Source organism: Nelumbo nucifera, chromosome 1 (genome assembly GCF_055504915.1).
Source record: "Nelumbo nucifera cultivar China Antique chromosome 1, China Antique-T2T, whole genome shotgun sequence".
NCBI classification, from domain to species: domain Eukaryota; kingdom Viridiplantae; phylum Streptophyta; class Magnoliopsida; order Proteales; family Nelumbonaceae; genus Nelumbo; species Nelumbo nucifera.
The window spans coordinates 2,598,060-2,619,007 of record NC_142649.1 but is presented as its reverse complement, the minus strand read 5'-3'; positions in this window follow the sequence as shown (position 1 = coordinate 2,619,007).

Genomic DNA, 20,948 nt, shown 5'->3' with positions numbered 1-20,948 from the left:
GCTTTTATTTGTTTTTATTTTTCAGTTGAGTTTATTTTTATTTCTAGAGGGCCTACTTCGAGGTCTCACTTGTTGGTCACACTTGCATATCTCATATATATATATAGGTTCCACATGTGGGCCCTAAGCCAATATTCCATGCCTCACAAATTGTTCCACATGCATGCGAGCCCCTATTTTACTGTTTTAAATGTGAATCCCACTGTTGGTCCACATTATTTTTGTGGATCCCACATGTTGGTCCTATATAGGTCCCACACATGGGCCTTAAGGGTTTTCACATTAAATGTCAAATCGATTAAATCAATTAAATCGACCCAATCCAATCCGAATTTGCTTTTTTAAAACTATTGGTCGGTTTTGGTTTGTATGAAAAAATAAAACGATAATTCGGTTCAGTTTCAGCTTTCATATATGAAAATTGAAACTAAATCGATCGTATATGTTTAACTGTTTTAAGTAATTATTAATTAGCTCCTACCCTATATGTTAAAGGTTGATATATTTTATTTATATTTATTTGAACTTTGAAAAAAAAAATTGGTTATTTATGATAAAAAATAAAAACGTAAAACTAATACAAATATAATACAATGGTACTGATGAAGGGTGGTTTGGTACAACCTAATAAGAAGAGGACACGTAGGCGCGATCTGCTCGAGGGGTGACAATTCAGCCAAACGAACCCAATTCACAACATTCGGAGCTCGAGTATCCCGCCACCTCGGCGTAGAGACACCTCGATATCCATTCCAGTTCGGGGCTAAAGAATCAAAGTGCCAGTTTGGAGCTAATAAGCCAAAACACCACATAACCGACTCCAAAGGCCTCCCCAACGGACCCCGAATTTCTCGGGATTACGATGAGACTTGTCCTAGCTTCGCCTGAATCAGAGGTAAACGATAAACCTTATCAACATATTGCTCTCATTCAAAAATGGAACAAACCTTATCTGCACAACCCGGAGATCCCGGAGCTCTTTCGTAAGGCCCACGACTACTCCATTATATAAAGACATGAAACCTCAAGGCAAAGGTACGCGTGATTATTTTACTCACTAGCATTCAAGCACTCAAGATTCAGCTCACATTCATAGTATAAGTACTGACTTAAGCATCGGAGCAACCTCGCCGGGTCAGCTACCCCGGGTTCTCTGATCTACTATTCTGCAGATTGGTCCAGCTCGCCGCCCAACTGGAGTTCGGATCATCTTCCAGCTTGGACTATTTAGATCGCGCACCATCAATTGGCATCATCTATGGGAATCGATCGAAAGGTCATCCCAACTTTAGTTGTAGTTTTATTTATCCTAATGGACTCTTCTAGCAACACTGGAAAAAGTATCGAGATGAACGTTACCAGGGGCAGGATCAGCAATCAACCTTCCCCCAAGGCCCTACGGTATGCATTGGCCAGTGTGTCCAGCCAATACAGATACAGATGCAGCAGGTCCAACAATTTTAAGTACTATCTGTACCAGCAATATCAGCACCAATTCCCACCACTGCAGTAGTAGCTGATTCCACCTCAGCACACAGGACTACGTTAGGGCCAGAACCCGAATCGACCTGGAACCAGCCAGAACGTCAACCGATCCCCTCATCGGGGTGAGGGGACCTCGCAAGTACCGATTCCTCCCAGGGGTCAGGTTTTTCCCCGTGGGAGGAGAAACGGTCAACACACTCCTCTAGTCTCGCAGGGAAATTTTAGGAGCAGGTCCGGGGATAGTCAGCTCAATAGGGCCAATCCGCCTCGGCACTCCCAATAGGAAAATGACAACTCGCGAGGAGATAATAACCATCTCGGAGTTTGGGGTGCGAACTTGAGGCAGGACCCCCCTGTCCCTCACGATAGCCAGTGCGAACCCCACAATCAAGAGAACCTAACAAGAAGGAACTAGGATCCACCTCGCGATAATGCCGAACTACCAGACTAGACTGAAGTCAGTAACACCAATGCTGAGTCGGTGAAGAAGCAGCAGCGGCAACATCGCAAGACACATTGCCCCTCGGCCAAAAACAGCCCGCCGGCGAAGCCAGGCCAGCAAGCTACGAAGACTACACCTCCACTAATTTGTCGGTTATCCCCATTGTCTCTCGAGCTCTTGGCAACTCCAATGTTGAAAGATTTCAAGGTACCCCCGTTAGACAAATATAGCGGATCATTCGACCCCAATGATCATGTGGATTCTTTCTAGTCTCAGATGCACCTAGATGGGGCTGATGAGTCCTGCATGTGTGTGGCCTTCTCCACTACGTTTAGCGGGGTAGTCTGAACTTGGTATCGGAACCTCGCGCCAGGCTCCATCAAAAGCTAGTCCCAATTTTCCGACCTGTTTACTGCGCACTTCATTACCAGTAAGAAGTGCCCGAAGTCGCAAGAAAGCCTTCTCAGAGGGAAGGAGAATCAATCCGAAGGTATATAAAGTGCTTCAACAATACTTACTTGCAAATACCGGACCTCGATCCAGCGGTGCGACTCACTGCGGCAAAGAAATGAATCACCCATAAAGAGTTCAAGTGGCACGTGGTAGCTAAGAAACCGAAAGATATCATCGAATTCCTCAAGTTGGCAGATCAGTTCATCGCTACTGAGGAGGAGATTAACCAAAAGATCGTCAATCTACCATCAGAAAAGAGGAAGAGAGAGAATGAAGGAACGAGCAATGGTGGGAAGAAAAGAAAGGAAAGCAAGTCCCCAAGCAAAGGAAGAAGCAAGTCAAGAAGTTAGTCCCCCTTGCGCACCCGCAAGTCAGGTCGGCGCTCTAGGACCCCACCTATGGAGAGAACGAGCTATACACCTTTGAATGCTAAGCGAGGAGAGATCTTAATGGCTATTAAGGATTCCTCCTTCATCAAATGGCCTCCCAAGTCAAGGGACCACCACAATAGTTGCCAAAGGAAAGACCAGCCCGTGGGGTAATTAACATGATCACCGGCGGGTCCATCATCGCCGGATGTACATCAGCAGCTGGGAGGACCCTGGTTCGCGAATTGGAGAACGAAGAGGAAAACCCGCCAAAGCGACCTCGGCTCGAAGAACCGATATACTTCACTAAGGATGATGCGTGCGGCCTGAAACCGGCAGATACACCTCTGATATACTCTTCAAGGATTAACGGTGAAGCTAAGGATTAACGGCTTCGAGGTAAAACGCATCTTGGTGGACTCAGGCAGCTCAACAGATATACTCTTCAAGGAGACCTTTGACAAACTATAGTTACAGCAGAGCGACCTAAAACAGGCAGATACACCTTTGATAGGGTTCAGCGGCGAGGAAGTCAGACCTCTTGGTCGAGTCACAGTACCCGTGGAAGCCAGCACATGGCCAAACATCGTGCGATTTGAGCACACGTTCCTAGTAGTTGCGACTCCCTCCCCCTACAACGCAATAGTAGGTCGACCTATCACACATGTTCTACATGCGATAGTATCCACTTACTATTTATCAATGAAATTCCCAACTGATTACGGAGTGAGAGTCATGCGAGGTGACCAGCTCGAATCCCGCAAGTACTATGTGGCTGCCTTAAAAGGGAAAAAGCAAAGCTAGCAGAGGATGTCGAGCTCGAGCGACCAGTGGAGTATCCCGATGAACGAGCTGCCCCGAAAGAAGAGACGATCCACATACCAGTCTCTGCCGTCGAACCAGTCAAAACCCTTCAGATTGGTGCCTCGATCAGAGAGCCACTTCGAACCCGGATAGTAAGTTTCTTACTCGTAGAGATGCCTGGGATTGATCCAAAAATTATAACTCACAAACTTAATACTGACCCTTTAGTTAGGCCAGTAAGGCAAAAGAAATGCAACATTGCCCCAAAACGTTAGAGGGTAGTCAATGAAGAGGTTGGAAAGCTCATCGCGGCAGATTTCATCGGGGAAGTCCATTACCCGAGCTGGGTGGCTAACCCGGTTCTGGTGAAAAACGTCAATGGCAAGTAGCGCATGTGCGTCGACTACATCGACCTAAATAGAGCCTGCCCAAAAGATTGCTTCCCACTACCCAAGATCGACCGCCTAGTGGACGCGACCTCAGGGCATGAGTTGTTGAGCTTCCTGGACGCCAATTCTGGTTACAACCTGATTAGGATGGATTCTACTGATGAAGAGAAGACCGCTTTCATAACTGAGCTCAGGTTATATTGTTACAAGGTCATGCCCTTCGGATTGAAAAACACTGGAGCAACATTCCAACACCTTGTAAATAAGATTTTTGAGCCGTTAACCGGCAATAAAGTAGAATGTTATGTTGATGACATGGTCGTGATGACCCAGTTTTCAAATTCTTTGTTGAATGGTTTAAAAGATATTTTTCAAATTTTACGAAGACATAACATGAAGTTGAATCCGAATAAATGCATCTTCGGAGTCAACCAACGTGGCATCGAGGCCAACCCAGACAAAATAAAAGCGATTGTAGATATGAGACCACCCAGGAAAATAAAAGAGGTCCAGAGGTTGACTGGTCGGATAGCCGCCCTAAGCCGCTTCATGTCTAAATCGGCAGACCGGTGTTTACCCTTTTTTAAAGCTATAAAAAAGAACAAGGACTTCGAGTGGACTGAAGAATGCCAGCTCACTTTTGACAAGCTGAAAAGGTACTTAGGTATTGCCCCGATTTTAATCGACCCGAAGAAGGGGACGCGTTAAAATTATACCTCTCTACGAGCGATGAAGTGGTTAGTTCGGTACTGATCAAAGAAGTAGATCGAGTCCAACGACCCGTCTACTATGTTAGCAAAATTTTATAGGATGCAGAAACTAGATATCCGGAGATTGAGAAACTAGCATACGCACTAATTATAGAAGCCCGAAAACTTCGTCTGTACTTCCAGGCCCGTACTATCGTCGTTCTCACCAACAAACCCCTGAGGTAGATTCTGCTCAAGCCTGAGGTGTCTAGGAGATTAACGAAGTGGTCCATCGAGTTGAGCGAATACAATATCTGGTATGAGCCTCGGCTAGCAGTCAAAGCTCAGGTCTTGGCCGATTTTGTAGCAGAGTGCACGTTCAGCAGCGGCCCCCGAGTTGACCGAGCTCACTCACACAACGGGAGCATCAACTAGTGCGGGGCCAGTCCCAGTCAAAGTGGAACCGACCTGGGACGAGGAGCCCTGAATCCTCCACGTCGACAGCTTGTCCAACCAGCAGGGAAGCGGTGCAGGACTGATACTGTACGACCCAAGCGAGGTGAAGCTAGAGTACGCTCTCCAGTTCGGATTCGAGACATCAAACAAAAAGGCAGAATATGAAGCGCTGGTCGCCGGGCTAACCTTAGCAAGGGAAATGAAAGCAAAGCACCTCATCGTATGCAGCGACTCACACTAGTGGTTAACCAAGTCATTGGTGAGTACGAAGCCCGTGACCCCACTATGGTAGCTTACTTGGCCAAAGTCAGAGAGATCCTACGCAACTTCGTCTCCTATTTTATCAGACAAATTCCGAGGTCCGAGAACGCTGAGGTCGATGCCTTATCACGACTAACTAGCACGATCAGCAACACTATGCGAAATGTGTACATAAAAGACTTACCTCGGCCCAGCATTCTTGGGGGAGCAGAAGAAATCGCTCCCGTGTCACAAGTGGAACAGAGCTGGATCGACCCACTCGTGAGTTATCTGCTCCATGGGACCCTACCTACAGAACGCAATGTGGCTCGGAGGGTAGAGCGTCAGTCAACTAAGTACGTCCTCATAGATGAACAGTTGTATAGAAGATCCTTCACGCTCCCTTACTTGCACTGCTTGCGACCCTTAGAAGTTGAGCATGTACTTCACAACACCCATGAAGGCTTGTGCGGTGTACACTTGGGGCTCAGAGCCCTTGCACAGAAAGTGTTACGGTAAGGCTATTATTGACCCACTATGAAGGCAGATGCACTCGATCTCGTAAAAAAGTGTGACAAGTGCTAGAGGCATGCCAACATCCACCAACAACTTGCTGCTGATTTGAAATACCTCACCAACCCGTGGCCCTTTGCGCCATGGTGAATCGACACCCTTGGTCCTTTCCCGCCAGCAACAGGGCAGAGGAGGTTTATGGTTGTAGCAGTAGATTATTTTACGAAGTGGGTGGAAGCCGAACCCTTGGTAATGATCACAACCCACAACATACAAAATTTCTTCTAGAAAAGCATAGTATGCCGCTTCGGACTACCCCGAGTGTTGATATCTGACAATGGGAAGCAGTTCGAAGATGTTAAGTTTCAAAACTGGTGTGCCGAGATGGGGATTCAACAAAACTTTACCTCGGTGGCACACCCCTAGGCAAACGGGCAAGCAGAAGTAACTAATAGGGCAATACTTCGCAGATTGAAAGCTCACTTAGCTCGAGCCAAGGGATTGTGGGTGGATGAGCTGCCTTGTGTCCTTTGGGCCTACCGAACTACTATTAAGACCGCGACGGGTGAAACCCCTTTCAACCTCACGTATGGCACAGAAATGGTGATCCCGACGGAAATCGAGGTACCCACATTACGATTGGAAGCTTACGATGAGGAAGCGAACGATGACGAGCTCCATACCAACCTGGACCTGGTAGAGGAGGTATGAGACCTGGCCTACATTCGGACCGTAGCCTACCAACAAAGAGTATCTCGGTACTATAACGCCCGGTTCAGAAAATGACAGTTCCGTGTCGGCGACCTGGTTCTTCGGAAAGTTATGGTACCTGAGCCTGGCGTAGGTAGCTCGGACCGAATTGGGAAGGTCCATACCGTGTAAAACGGGTACTCGGGGAAGGTACATATGAGCTTGAGACTTTGGAAGGGAAGCAGGTACCTCGAGCATGGAATATTGATAACCTAATAAAGTATTACTTATGAATCCACGACTTCAAGGCAAAATTTCTCTAAGTCTATGTGAATACCAAACTGGTCGAAAAAGACGACCGACTGGAGAGAGGACTGCGAGTCACTACCAAGAGCCTTAGGGCTATGGCACCGAACTGACAAATGACCTCGACACTATGATAAGTCCTAGTCATCTCTTCGGCATAGGCAAATAAGTCCTAGCCGCCTCTTCGGCATAGGCAGACAAGTCATAGTCGCCTCTTCAGCATAGGTAGACAAGTCTTAGTCGCCTCTTCGGCATAGGCAGACAAGTCCTAGTCGCCTCTTCGGCATAGACAAACAAGTCATGGTCGCCTATGAGGCATAGACAACTCAGGTGCAAACCCTATGGTGTCTATCCACCTCGACGTACAACAACGTAAGGTTAATCCCACTTGGAGTCCAGCTCGTTAGCTCGGCACTAAGGGATAACCAACACTTAGGCAAGTGAGTAGCCCGTGTGTAGATAGGTCGGGTATGTACCCTATAGTGTTCGTCCACCTCGGCGTACAACGATACGAGGTTATTCCTACTTGGAGTCTAGCTCGTTAGCTTAGCACTTCGAGATAACCCAACACTTAAAAAAATTTTTACTCAAAAAAGATTTTGTTGTACTCATACACATGAGACTTTTTGAAGTATTGTATTTCATTAACAAAAGTTCTGAGTACAAAAAAAATGCTACTACAATCGAGCTCGGAGGCCCGGGATGTACATCATATATAGGGGGTCCAAGAAAAGAGACACGTTTAAGCATCAGATTTGCCAGAATCCCCTCTAGAAGGTAGGTCGGTCTCCATGTGGTCCTCCTCCACGTCGTCTCGGCCTACCTCCCTTGACGGTCTTGCCTCGAGAATTTCATCATCACTTTCCCCCTTGAAGGAGTCAGGTTCCTCGTCAGCCTCCTTCGCCATCTTAGGAGTGACGGTGGACATGGAAATAAATCTGAAGTCGAGCTCAGGAAACTTCTGTCGCATCAACCACTTGTAGAGCTTGAAGCCCGACCGGTACGATCTAGAGCCATACTCGACCTGGAGGTCGTGAAACTCAGGGGACTCCTTGAACTCCTTGATGACACAATCTCTCTCTTGAATCCACACCTCCTGGATGGTGGTGTCAAAGATCTCGGTGCGCTCCTTGATCATTGCCTCGAGGTTCTCGTTCTCCCAGAGGAGAGATTCCATCTCTCCTTTGAGCTTCTTCTTCTCCTCCGTCAGCACAAGGATCATCTCCTCCTGGCTCCGAGCTCCCTTCTTGGCTCTAAGAACTTCACCCCGAGCTAAATCCAGCTCGCGGTAAAGCTTTCAAGCATTTTCTTCGGCCTTCTGAGCTCGCTTCAAGCGGATCTCTAACTGGTAGACGAGTGAGTGGATAGCGGAGTTCACCTAATAAATAGAAAGCAAGTGTAAGTACCATTAACAGAAGAATAAGAAGGTAAACAAAGGGGCAGGTTACTTACCACAATACAGTAGCTAGCTGCTCTCCCTCCGAGCTGACTCGTTGGTATGTCAGCCCACTCTGTGACCTCCGTAGGAAACACAACATCCTTGCTCTTAAGAAGCCCGAGCCGCAGAGTCATTATGCTCTCCTTCGCTGAGGGGCGCTGAGGCTCGGGCACCAATGTACCCTTGGGCTTGCGAGGTGGGGTCCCCTCATTCTGGTCCTCGTCCAGATCAACAACCGGAGGTTGGGGCTGAACCTTCTCCCTCGGGAGCTTGACAGAGATCGGCCCTGGCGCTACGACCTCGAGTTCGACAGGAACCGAAGAACCGGCCTCCTCTCGACGAGACCTCTTCGAGGCCTTTCTCTTCTTTCCCTTCTAAACACTCCTCAGAAGGATAGCAGCGTCAACACCCATCATAGCTTCTGCAAGAGAGAAGAAAAAGTTAGCCACGAACTAAAGTGAGTGCAAAAGTAAAAAAGGAAAAGTAATGTGTGTGCCGAGGTGGAGGCCTATCAGGAGGACTCAGCCCAGCTTGTACAAGCTTTTCCTCAACCAGGAAATCTTTCATTTCAAGGCCAAGGTCCCTCCAAGAGTTGATGACCACCCTAGTCTAAGCATCCAGCCTCACTCCGGGGTCCTTAATGGCCACTCGCCAGTGAGTCGGGAATGGCCATCCTTTAGGATTCCGAACAAAGAAATACCTCCTCTTCCGGGCCGATACTTTGTTCGGGTTACCGAACAGAACCTTGAACCCAGGGCGAGGAGAGATATAATAGCTCTGTCGGGTGTCCCCGTGCAGGCAAGAAGAGTTTTTCTTGATGGAGTAAATCGAACTAAAGATGTCTAAGGTAAGAGGTTGATTATACTCGTGGAAAAGTGAGATCGTGCCAACAATGGTACGGATGGAGTTCGGGTGTAGCTGGTCAATAGTGATGTTAAAGAACTTAATGATTTATACGATGAAAGGGTGGAGCGGGAAGCGCAACCCAGCTACGAGCTGCTCCTCAAAAACCGTGAGCTCGTTATAACCGTGAACCCAAGGGTATTGACCCAAAGGAATACTGAAGACAAGGGTGTCAAGGAGACGGTAACGGGCTACCAAGGACAACAATCTATCCAAGGTCATCGTGGAACGACCAAAGTTGTCTGAATCCTGACCTCGAGAAGAAGATGGGACCCCCTCTCCAGAGGTCGGTCGTTCTACCTGAGGTTCGGGTTCCTCAAGCTGAGATGGCCCGACGTTAGGTAAAGGCGTTTCCCCTAAAAGGTGTAAAGAGGAGCTCTGGCCTCACTGGCGGGAGCCGATGACCGCACCTCGGCACCCTCGGGCTCACTAGAATCGCTAAGTAACCTATCTATTCTAGCACTAGACATATTGGACAGGAAAAGGAAAAGGGAACAACTAGTGAAAGAAGATGAACTCACCAAAAAGACGATAATGACCTCGGACACAAAGGGAAGAATGGCGAGCTGAAGGACTCCAACGCGATCTCAAGAGATCTCAATTACACAATTTATGGCGAAGGTAATGGGCCCTTCGGCCCTCTATTTATAGTCCACCACATTCGGCAATCAACAGTTGAGACATGTATGATCTAACGGCTCCCATGAAAATCGACTGTGCGCTACCCGAGGCCGAAATCGGTTGAAGGTGCCCTTTGGTGTCTGCGGAGTTTATAAACAGTGTGACGTTCGCGCGTGGCAGAAACGCGACCTGGGTCATTACATGGTTGAGCCAGATGGTTGAACAGACCCAACCAACGGTTCGCCCTCCAAATTGTCTAGACTTCGTGCCAAATCCACCTGGACTCGTCATGAACTCCCCGCACCGGGTTAGGACCCCTGGCATGAGGAGTGGGGGGCAATTGATGAAGGGTGATTTGGCACGACCTAGTAAGAAGGGGACACATAGATGCGATCTGCTCGAGGGGTGACAACTCAGCCAAATGAACCCATTTCGCAACATTCGGAGCTCGAGTATCCCGCCACCTCGGCCTAAAAACCACCTCGTGTAGAGACACCTCGATACCCATTCCAGTTTGGGGCTAAAGAATCGAAGTGCCAGTTCGGAGCTAATAATCCGAAACACCACATAACCAACTCCAAAGGCCTCCCCAACGAATCCCGTATTTCTCGGGATCATGATGAGACTTGTCCTAGCTCTGCCTGAACTGGAGTTAAATGATAAACCTTATCAACATATTACTCTCCTTCAAAAATGGAGCAAGCCTTATCTGCACAGCCCAGAGATCCCAAAGCTCTTTCGTAAGGCTCACGACTACTCCATTATATAAGGACATGAAACCTCAAGGCAAAGGTACACGTGATTATTTTACTCATTAGCATTCAAGCACTCAAGATTCAGCTTGCATTCATAGTATAAATACTAACTTAAGCACCGGAGTGACCTCATCGGGTTCTCTGATCTACTATTTTGTAGATTGGTCCAATTCGCTGCCCAACTGGAGTTCGGATCGTCTTCCAGCTAGGAGTATTTAGATCGTGCACCATTAGGTACAATATTTAATTCAATTTTGCATAAAAAACTAAAAAGAAATAAACTTAAATATTAATAGATATTTTAGTTTTATATATATATACAAACCAACTAAACTGATAAACCAGCCCTTCATGTTTGGATCGGTTTTGCTTTAGGGTCAATTGATTTCGATTTAGTTAATAAGTAAACTGACTAGGTCGGATACATTGAAGAAATTGACTCAAACCGACCCAACCCGACTTGTGAACACCCCTAGGCCTCAGCTCACATTTGAACCCCAACCATAGTCTCATGCATGGGGTCCATCTATTGGTCTACTTTTAGGTATTTATTTTGTCCAAGGAACATTTAGGTATTTATTAGACCTATTATAAAGCAAATTAAAGCTCCCTCTTAGTTTTAGCATATTGAGTGCAATTTAGGCATCTCCTTCAAACATGTATATAGGCCTATTACTCAAAAAGGATTATGGTCGTGTTTGGCATTGGTGTTGTTTGTTTGAGAAAATGGTGTTACATCGGTGCCACGCCATAAAAAGCGGTGCTTTAGAAAACCTCTTATTTGGCATCGTTTTTCCAAAAAAATAAATTGCTCTAAACCACACCTTAGAAATTGGGAAAGTGTGGTATAATGTCAAATTCAATGTTTTCTCAGAAAACAACTCGTTGCTGCCAATGATACAATGACGTGGCATCATCTTGAGTGTTGGATAATGTAGACCAATGTTGAAAATAGTTATACAGCACTAGTACCAAATAAAACCAGTGCTGTTTTCCTGAAAAACAATCTATGTGGCAGCATTGATGCCAAAAAAGAAGTCGTTTTCTAAATGGTGCAATAGACCCTCATGCATACATCACCATTTTCTATCTTTGAAGCAACGACATCAATGCCAAAACACCTACTATATAAGTACTAGTTCAAAATAAAATTACGCTTAAAATGGTGAGGTTTTAACCATTCCTAAAATTCCTAATGAAAATGAAGTTAGCTCATGTCCTTGAATCAAAATCTAATTGAATTTTATTACTAAAAAAAATTCCTAAGTCCGGACTCCTAAAATTGAGATCCCATGCTTAGAAAGTGGGTGATTCATCACCTCCCTTACAATGTGAGCTCAGTACTATGAGAGAGTGGATACCTTGGTTAAATGAGCAATGAACTGATCATAACCATCGTAGGGGAGAGAGAGGAAAAGAAATGAGGAACAAGACAGTGTATTGAATTCAAAAAGTACATTTCTATTAATATTTGTCATGTTCACGCTCAAAAACTCAACATACTGAGATACACACTATTCAAAAAAAAAAAAGGTAATTACATCAGGAAGAAAAAGCTCCAAGATTATTTAGAGGAAAATTGATGTAGAGAAGCTCGAAGCTTACTACTTGATCATAGGATTGAATCCCTCAACTAGCCCACTTTCCTCAGTCTGGCCAACAACTACGCCCTCTTCAACCTTGTTGATCCCCTCTCCTCTTGGTCCTCATGGCTAATTCTTCAAGGAAAAAGGGGTCAAAGTCTGCAATGGTCTCCGCTAAGCTCAGACTTAAGGGTCCATTTGTCCTAATACTTCACAAAAAAACCACCTCCCTTTCATTCCATGGGTCGAGGAGGGCTCTTCGGTTGGGGTCATACGAGAAGAAAAATATTAATACCCGCTTTGGTGCTTATTTAGAGAAAGAAGGGTGTAGAAAATGTTGAAGGTCATTGGTAGCTCATGGATAAGGAGTCCGACAGCACGTCAAAAGGAATTTGGCACTAATTAGCACAAGGTGGTTTCTTAGCATGACTATTAACCTCTTGTCGAAGGGGAACGTAAGTCTGATGTTGAGGTTGCCATTTGCTTGGGTTATGGTTGAACTAGCCCCGAGTGCCACGTGTTACCTTCGTGGCTGCCTTATCATCTCGGCCACATCAACATCACATCACCTCCGTGGCCTGCCTTATTACATCGGCTACATTGGCACCACGTCATGTGGATAAACGCGACCAAGATAAGAAAACATCGTACGGATGAGGACAATTCCGCTGGAGTTAGGTTTTATCTCGAATACCTCGGTGAACAACCTCATCCCGACAATCTCAAAAGACCTCGACAGGCAACCTCTAACCGCTTTCTTGATTTTATATCTTGAAGTAAGGTTTCATTCTTCCACTTCGGCTCCGCCTAATTAGCAGAATTATCTGACTGCGACTTCAAATCGAACAACATCACTATCGTACATGTAGAACTTGCCTAGTCGAGGCAAATCAATGCTCTCTTCCTTACCTGGGCACTTGAACTTGTACTTTAGAGGGATGGAGTATTGCTCCCTAATCCTACTTATGTCCCTCTTACGCAAAGTCCAAGCAATATTGCCAAGACTAGTTGGGGCGGCCCGAGCTGGGACCTCCTTACTCAAGTGTTAATCCTTATTAGTGTAACCTGACAAATCTGATTAATAAGACAGGATTATACAACTTTTGGACTAATAAGGTTAACTAAAGAAATTTGTTTATATGAAGAGGTTGGTATGCTATGGTATGACTCCTCTTTTGATTTTTCTTTTATTAATCAATGAAAGTTTATTATTTTGTTGGTATTGGAATTTTCACATACTTCAAAATATACAAGCCAAAGGCAAGAAACTTGATATAACATATATGGAAATATTATCTAATTATGAAATATATTATCGTCCACAAAATGCTAAATAATGGCTGGAAGGTACTGAAATGTTATGTAATTAAATTAAAGAATGAAGTTATTAAATGATAAATTTTAACTAATAAATAATTAACTATATTTTGTTTAATTATTTGAGATGAAATAAATATATAATTTAGTTGTACAATTATTTATTCTTAACAAGCATTTTTACCCATCCAATTTAATTGTACAATTATTGATTCTCTTAAATATTTTTTTCCAGTGATTATTTATGAATGTATTAATCACTTCTTGATAAAGTTGTGTTATAATTTTTTACCTCAGTAAAATTAATTATTTATGTATATATTAATTCATTTCTCCAACTTCCAGTTATGACATTAGGAAAATAGTTCTCTTCAAATTTAAGTCTTAAAGATAAGTTATTTATGACATTGCTTTGTCTTTTGCTAAGTAACTATGATTTAGTATGTAAGATTTTAAAATAGTTCTCTTCAAATTGAAGTATACTCATTTGCTAAGATCCACATGCCTTGTTGGTGATTTGCAAAACAATGGTGGTTAATTAGAGTGCCTCTTTTTTACATGTCATGGTGGTTGGAATTTTATGATAATCCAATGATTTATATTAATCTTGAATGACTATGAAAAATTATATTATATATATTTGAGCTTGTCTAAATGGAATATAATCCTGCTAGTGAACAATCCAAAAGAAAAAAAAAATGACAATATAATAAACAATAATGCTCGTAATAATTTAATCCTATTCCCATCAAGGTTTTAAAAACTGACCTGGAACTGGAATCGTTTTGGTCTTTTGGTCACTGGTTTTCAGGTTGGCAGTTTGACCATTCAGTCCAAACAGATGGCCCGTTCCAACGAAAAATTAAAAAAAAATTAATTAAAATAAAAAACAACCATTGAACGGATCAACAATTCAACCGTCCAAATCAATGGGTCGTTGACTAATTCAACGTTTTTTGTCCAGAAACCGGATTTAAGGTAAAATGAAACCAGTTCTAATTGTCCGGGTTAACAGCAGTTCAAAAACATTGATTCCCATTCAACATTCTAACTTGTCAAAAGGCTAAGGACTGATAAAAAAGGATATGGGTCAAAGTGGTAAAAATGATTTAAGCTCGGCCTAATAATTTAAAATATAGATATATCATTAAACAGAATGGAATATTTTGTGAAACAAGATTTATCATTTATGTAACCAACCTCGAATGGTTGGGATAAGGCTTGGATGATGGTGATGATGATGATTCTAACACATTGTTGCTTAGTGTAGCTGTGATGAATTTATTAAATATACTTAATAATCTCTATCACATGCACCAAATTTGAACCCAATAATCTCTATCACAAGGTATATTTATCTATCTAATAATAATAGAGTTCAATAATACATACATACATATATAGTGGCATATATATATAATATAATATATAGAATTTTCACCTACAGCACAAGGAAATGAATAGAGAAAGCTAGCTATACTATTGATGAAGGTCTCTCATTAGGTAGACAGTCGGGATCTGCCATGGCATCTCTTTACTAGTAGATCTAATAATCAGTCAAGGCTTGTTATAAAGAAATCAAAGAAAGAAATGACTCTTCCTTAGAGCCCTAGACGTTTGAGATTGAGGCGTTGAGCATCTGTCTGGTCACTACTGTTTGACACGTTTGAATGAATGAATTGAAGGTACAACTCACTAGTCCAATGACATTACATAAATGTGAATGCTTGTACACATTCATATATAGGCCACAAATGAGAGAGAGAGAGAAGATTTAATAATAATAATTCCAATGTTTGGCCACAAGCCAACTTCGCTCTTATTAATGCTAACACGATTTCAAGTGGTCACGGACCCCATAGAACCTCCTCTTTCACATGATCCAAATGGCAGTCACGGACTGCTTGGATGGTAGCAGAATGTCGCTGCTGTTGCCTCCTTTACAAGTTGGCATTCCCTTACTAGTTTCTCAGTTTTGGTCTGGTGGGTCCACTCTATCTTATTTCTTACCTTCACCTCTTCACTGTCGGATTATTAGTTCCTTGGACCTTGTGCTGTGTTGATAGCATTAATCTACCTCCCTAGCTAAGTGGACAAGCAGCTACTCACCATGTTTTACCAAGAAATACAAAACCCTCTTCAGTCTTCACTTTGTGATGGCTACCATTTTTCCAATCCTGGCCCTAATCTAGGCCTCCTAATTTGATCTTTTATGCTTGTCCTTTTCAATGATTCTGATGCATGGAAATTGGAAAAGCAGGTTAGGATTAAGATTAATTATTGAAACTGGGTGTTTTAATTTCATCTTGGGTCTGATCTAAACAGGTTAATTGGTTGTATGAGAAGGATTTTGATCAAATATTGAGAATTGTTTCATTATAGAATTGATCAAATCAAAATGGGATTTTGCCAAATTAATAATGTTTTTTTTTTTTACTTTTTTTTTTGTTTATTTCACATAAGTGTATGTGTGGATGCCAAAAAAATGTCTGTATTGCATAAGAATCCTGTACTATTTGGACCACATGATGGGATTTGGCGGACTGTGAACAGATCACTCACTATTTGGATTTGATCCCAGTCCTACTTTGATTGATCGATCAAGCTGGATACTATATCATATAACAGAAATTTCTATGTATAAAGTTGATTTAAGTACTGTGTTTTCAACCAAAATTTGATTCTCTCAATAGTACATATTGGCTTAATTATATTTAATATGAAAATGCAATCTATATAATCAAAGGGCCAAAGATACACCACGTCAGCTCCATATACATGGGGTCCCACATATCAAGCTGACGTGGAATATCTTGGTTGGCCCATGCCAGTATAGTGGATATTCATGTATATCGCACACCCTTTCTCCCCATTTTCCTTTTCCCTCTCTACTGTGAGGAACAATTAAGAAACGTTTCCATATACTATCCTTTGCAGTTTTCAGTAACAAGCAAATGGTTAACTGAGAGCCCTGAAGAGCTGAGTCTCAGGCTGGGTTGTCGGTATTTTGGTCTCACTTGTCACTGCATGGGAGGAGGTGAATTTTGGCAATAACGTAGCAACCAAATGCACCCTTGTCAGGTTTCGTTCGGAGGATCTACTATTGGCCTTTTACTAGGGCTCTCTAAGAAAGTAAATTGAAGGTCAAAATTGATCATCATAAAGTAAAACATGTTTGGGTTAAAAGACAGTGCTCAAATAATTCTTGTCAAACTGTACTTCCAATCCTGTTTGCTCAGGAACAGGAATCCTAACTCCCTTGGGTAGAGGGGATTTTGGTCTGCCTAGCTTGTCCTTTGCTTTTCACAATATCTTTTCTTTTTTTTGTTTTTCTACTTTCTTGCTTCTCCATGGAATATTGCTTTTTCAAATTCAAAAGTTTCAGAAAGCCTTATCTTGAGAAGTGGATATGTGAAGTGAGAACACCCCAGACTGCTTGGCTAAAAGCCAAATAACACAAAAACATGGCCAACTGGCCATTCCAAGGCAAAAATCAGAGGATATTTCTGCCTTTTCACAGGAATGCTTTTCATTTAGCTAGGTTGGAAGAATGGTGATCTAATTGAAAAAGGGAAAAAAAAGGGCAATGTATGCTTAAATCAATTTCAAAAAAAAAAAGGTGAAATTAAGGCTGTTTTTTTGTTGCAGTGCAAATCTTGACCAGGTGCAAAATTATGTGGCTTGGTTTTGTTTTCATTTGTTTGTAATTATGATTTTGCAATTTTGCATTCCCATGGCCTGATACAAAATTCTAAGGTTTTTAAAACTAATTCGGACAACGAACCGGTTAGGGGTCCAGTTCCCAGGTTGAACGGTCTGACCATTTGAACTGAACAGTCGGACCGTTCTAACAAAAAAATAAAAAAAAATTTAGAAAAAAGGTTAAAACCGTTGAACGGTCTGAATGATCGACCACCCGGGTCAGCAGTTTGCTGAGCAAATCAACGTTTTTTCGCAAAAATCTGGTTTTGGGAAAAATGGACCAGTTCCCAATTTTTGACCATCCAGTCCAGCCGGTTTTAAAAACCATGTAAAATTCAAACCTTTTGTCTCCATTCCATCACAAAAACTGATGCAAAATTTGCGCACCACCTTCATCATATCTCAATTTTTTTTTTATAACAAAAGTGAGGACCACATCATCTTGCATCCTGTCTCACTCCTCTTACCTCCATTATCTTTTATTTAAAAAGTGATCAATTCATTTTAATTACTTCATGTTTTACTCCTCACAAACAAACAGTAAGATAAAGTCAAATTTGAAACAAAAGTACATTAGAATTTACATTTGACTCATTTGCACTCCCATACATCTATACCAATGCAAACGGTAATTGCACAGCAAACAAACAAAGCCTAAAGAAAGAAAAAATAATGGAGTCAAGATTTAAGTATAACCTTTGGGTAATTTTTCAAATAAATGGTATTTCCATGGCTTCTTTTTAATGTTGCCAACTGAAGATTCTGTTTTATTGATTTTTGAAAGGTTTGCTTTATCTACTAGAGAGAGGTTAAATCAAAAGTAATTTGGGTGGATTCAAGGTAGAATTATTTAGGATAATTAGTATTATTATATAGGGCTTATAGATTGCCATAACTCAAGATAATTAGGTTAATAACTTAGATCTAAAGATAATGAACAGTGGCTCACGTTGACAAATGGAATTGGATCTTTTGCCTCAATTTAAGGACATGTTTTGGTTCAACTTTCATTCTGTCTCATTCTTTTTAATAATAAAATTTTAAAATTGACAAAAATAGATAAAAATGGTAGAATGAGAAAATATTGTTACAAATCAAATGTTTTTTCAAAAAAAAAAAAAAATCTTTTGTGACAATAGTGAGAATAAATTTTGAATGCTTTTGGTTACAAATTTTATTTTCATTTATTTTTTTATCAACTAAAATAATAAAATAGGTATACATACAGTACTCATTAGCAAATATATAGTGGAAACAAGCAAGACCAATACCAACAAAACAGAAATCGACCTTGTGGACCCCACATCAATAATACAAATATAAAAAAGAAAAAGAAAAACAAGACAAGAAACTATAAAAGCTTTTGCATTTGAGTTCATAGAGAAAATATAAAAGAAAATTTGAAGAAAGCAATTAGCACCTATTTAAAACTAATTAAAAGGAAATTAGTTTTCTGAATTGAGTGGGGAGTTGTGCAAATGAAGAAAAGAGCTTGGAACTTCCGAATAGAAATGGAATTTAAAAATTGTAAAATTAATAACATGAAGAAGAACAAAATGTTAACAATTTCATCAAATTAATAATAGTATATTCAAAAAACATAATATATTAAGAAAGTCATAAAATATAATAAATCATCATGTAATCGTGTCTTGTATTGCTTCTTTTAAAATTTCAAAGAAGCTTTGTGCCAATGTGCCCACTGGTCTACGTCTCAAAAACTATCGGCATAGATTTTTACCAATGGATAGCCTAGGGGTGCAAATGGATCCGATCCTATTTGGTCGGATTCAGATCACCCCCTATCCGATCCGATATATATAATGCATACATATGTTATTTATTTATTTATAAATATATTATTTATATTATATTTTTATAAATTTGTTATATTATTTATTTTTTTTATAAAAACATATATATATATATATATATGATGAAAATATTAAAAAATACTTGTATTTTTTGTTTTTATTTTATTTAAGTTAATATTTAATAATTTACTAATTTTTAAAGAATTATAAATCGAATCGGATCAGATCCAAAGATCCGACTTACCAATAGGATTTGAATTCAAATCGAGTCCTATCAGATCGAATCGGATTCAAATATACCCTGATTCGAATCCAATCCAATCCATTTGCATCACTAGGATAGCCATATATATATTATATAATTAATGTAGTAAAAATAAATAGACAGAATGAGAGATTTATCCTTTATAAAACTTGAATAGATAGATACATACTTTGGGAAGGATTTTGATTGTAGAAAGAGTTGTTGAGGCCTTAACACAGTTCAAACAAATTGAAGAAACCCTAATCTATAATCGATGGAATGAAAGGTCAGAGCATCTCTGAGCCCTTGACAGTCGACTCTCATCTCTCTGCAATCTAGAGATGTTTGTAACTTGTAAGATCGATATCACAATCATGAGAAGCTGCATCTAGTTTTGTTCCAAGTGGTTGAAGTTGAACCGAACCTTATAGCTCCAGCTCACTAACCGCCATCGCCATGTGACATGCAATTGTTGATCTGTTAATGTTTCAAAAAATATTATTTTTTTAAGCAACCTTGGGTGTCTTAAAAAATAAGCTTTCAAAGTACAAGTCCCGAATATCGGAAGATTCGTGACAATAGAACATGGGGAAATTTGAATGTTTGATACAAATAATACTATTTTAAGAGCAATGTCCAATGCAAACATTTGTACCCACCTGAACAATCTCTCCTAGGTCTGCAAATTGAAGTAAATAAAAGCAATTAATGCTGTAAAAAGCCCTTAATCAAATAAGTTACTAATTAGTACAGAGGCACTCAAAAATGCTTTTGATTTCAAGCTGACTTAAGGGGTGTTCTCTCTACAAAATCAGGTTGTTTGAAAACAAATTGATTTTTAAAATATACTCCTGGACTTCTGCTTTCAAGAACTTGTTTTCATTTGATTATTTAAATCAACTTGCTTTTTGTTTGTTTGTTTTTTCAAAACAGAAACACTGTTTAGAAACCTACTTTTACCTTTTTTTTTTAACTGATGTAGCAAATTTCAAAAACAAATGAGAACAACAGATGATGGAAACTGAAAATGAAGCATTCTGTCTGTTTCTTTCTTGCATTGCTGCAAGACATGCCCATTGATCAGATCATCCATCCAGGTCAGGTCCCAGCAAAAAGTTACTTAATCCACACAAGAAAATTAAGTAGTGCTGCAGAAGGTCAGGAATATGGAAGTAAAACCAAACCAGTTTAGGTTGGGTCGACCCCTTTTGTTGAACCGGATCACATGGGATCCTAATGGTGTCAGATCAGATGGATATTTGCCAATATAAGGGGGTGTCATGGGTGTATAAACTGTAAAGTAGATTTGAATTCAACAACAGAGAGTCAGAGAAGGGAAGGACCACCCTCATGTGAGGGAGAGGTCCCTCCTTGATCAAGATTCCAAAGAGCTGAGAGAGAGGGGTTTGAGTAGTAACCCTACATTTCTACCTATGGCTGCATGCAAATGCAAACATAAGCAGCAGTTCCAAAGGGAGGGAAGAATATTTGGATTGTTGTGCTTATTGGGCTATGGCCCAGCTCTTGTTATAAGCATAATACATGAGGTGTGTGGTAGTTCATCACATCCAAGAGAGAGAGAGAGAGACTCTGCTCATTGTATATATTAAACCCATTTTAAATTGAACCAATTTGGTGGGTTTAAAGATATGGTTGCTCCCTTTGAGATACTCCTTAATTTGTGTGTACTGAAGAATTTGTACATTTGGTGGGTATGTCTCAAGAAGGTTGCAACT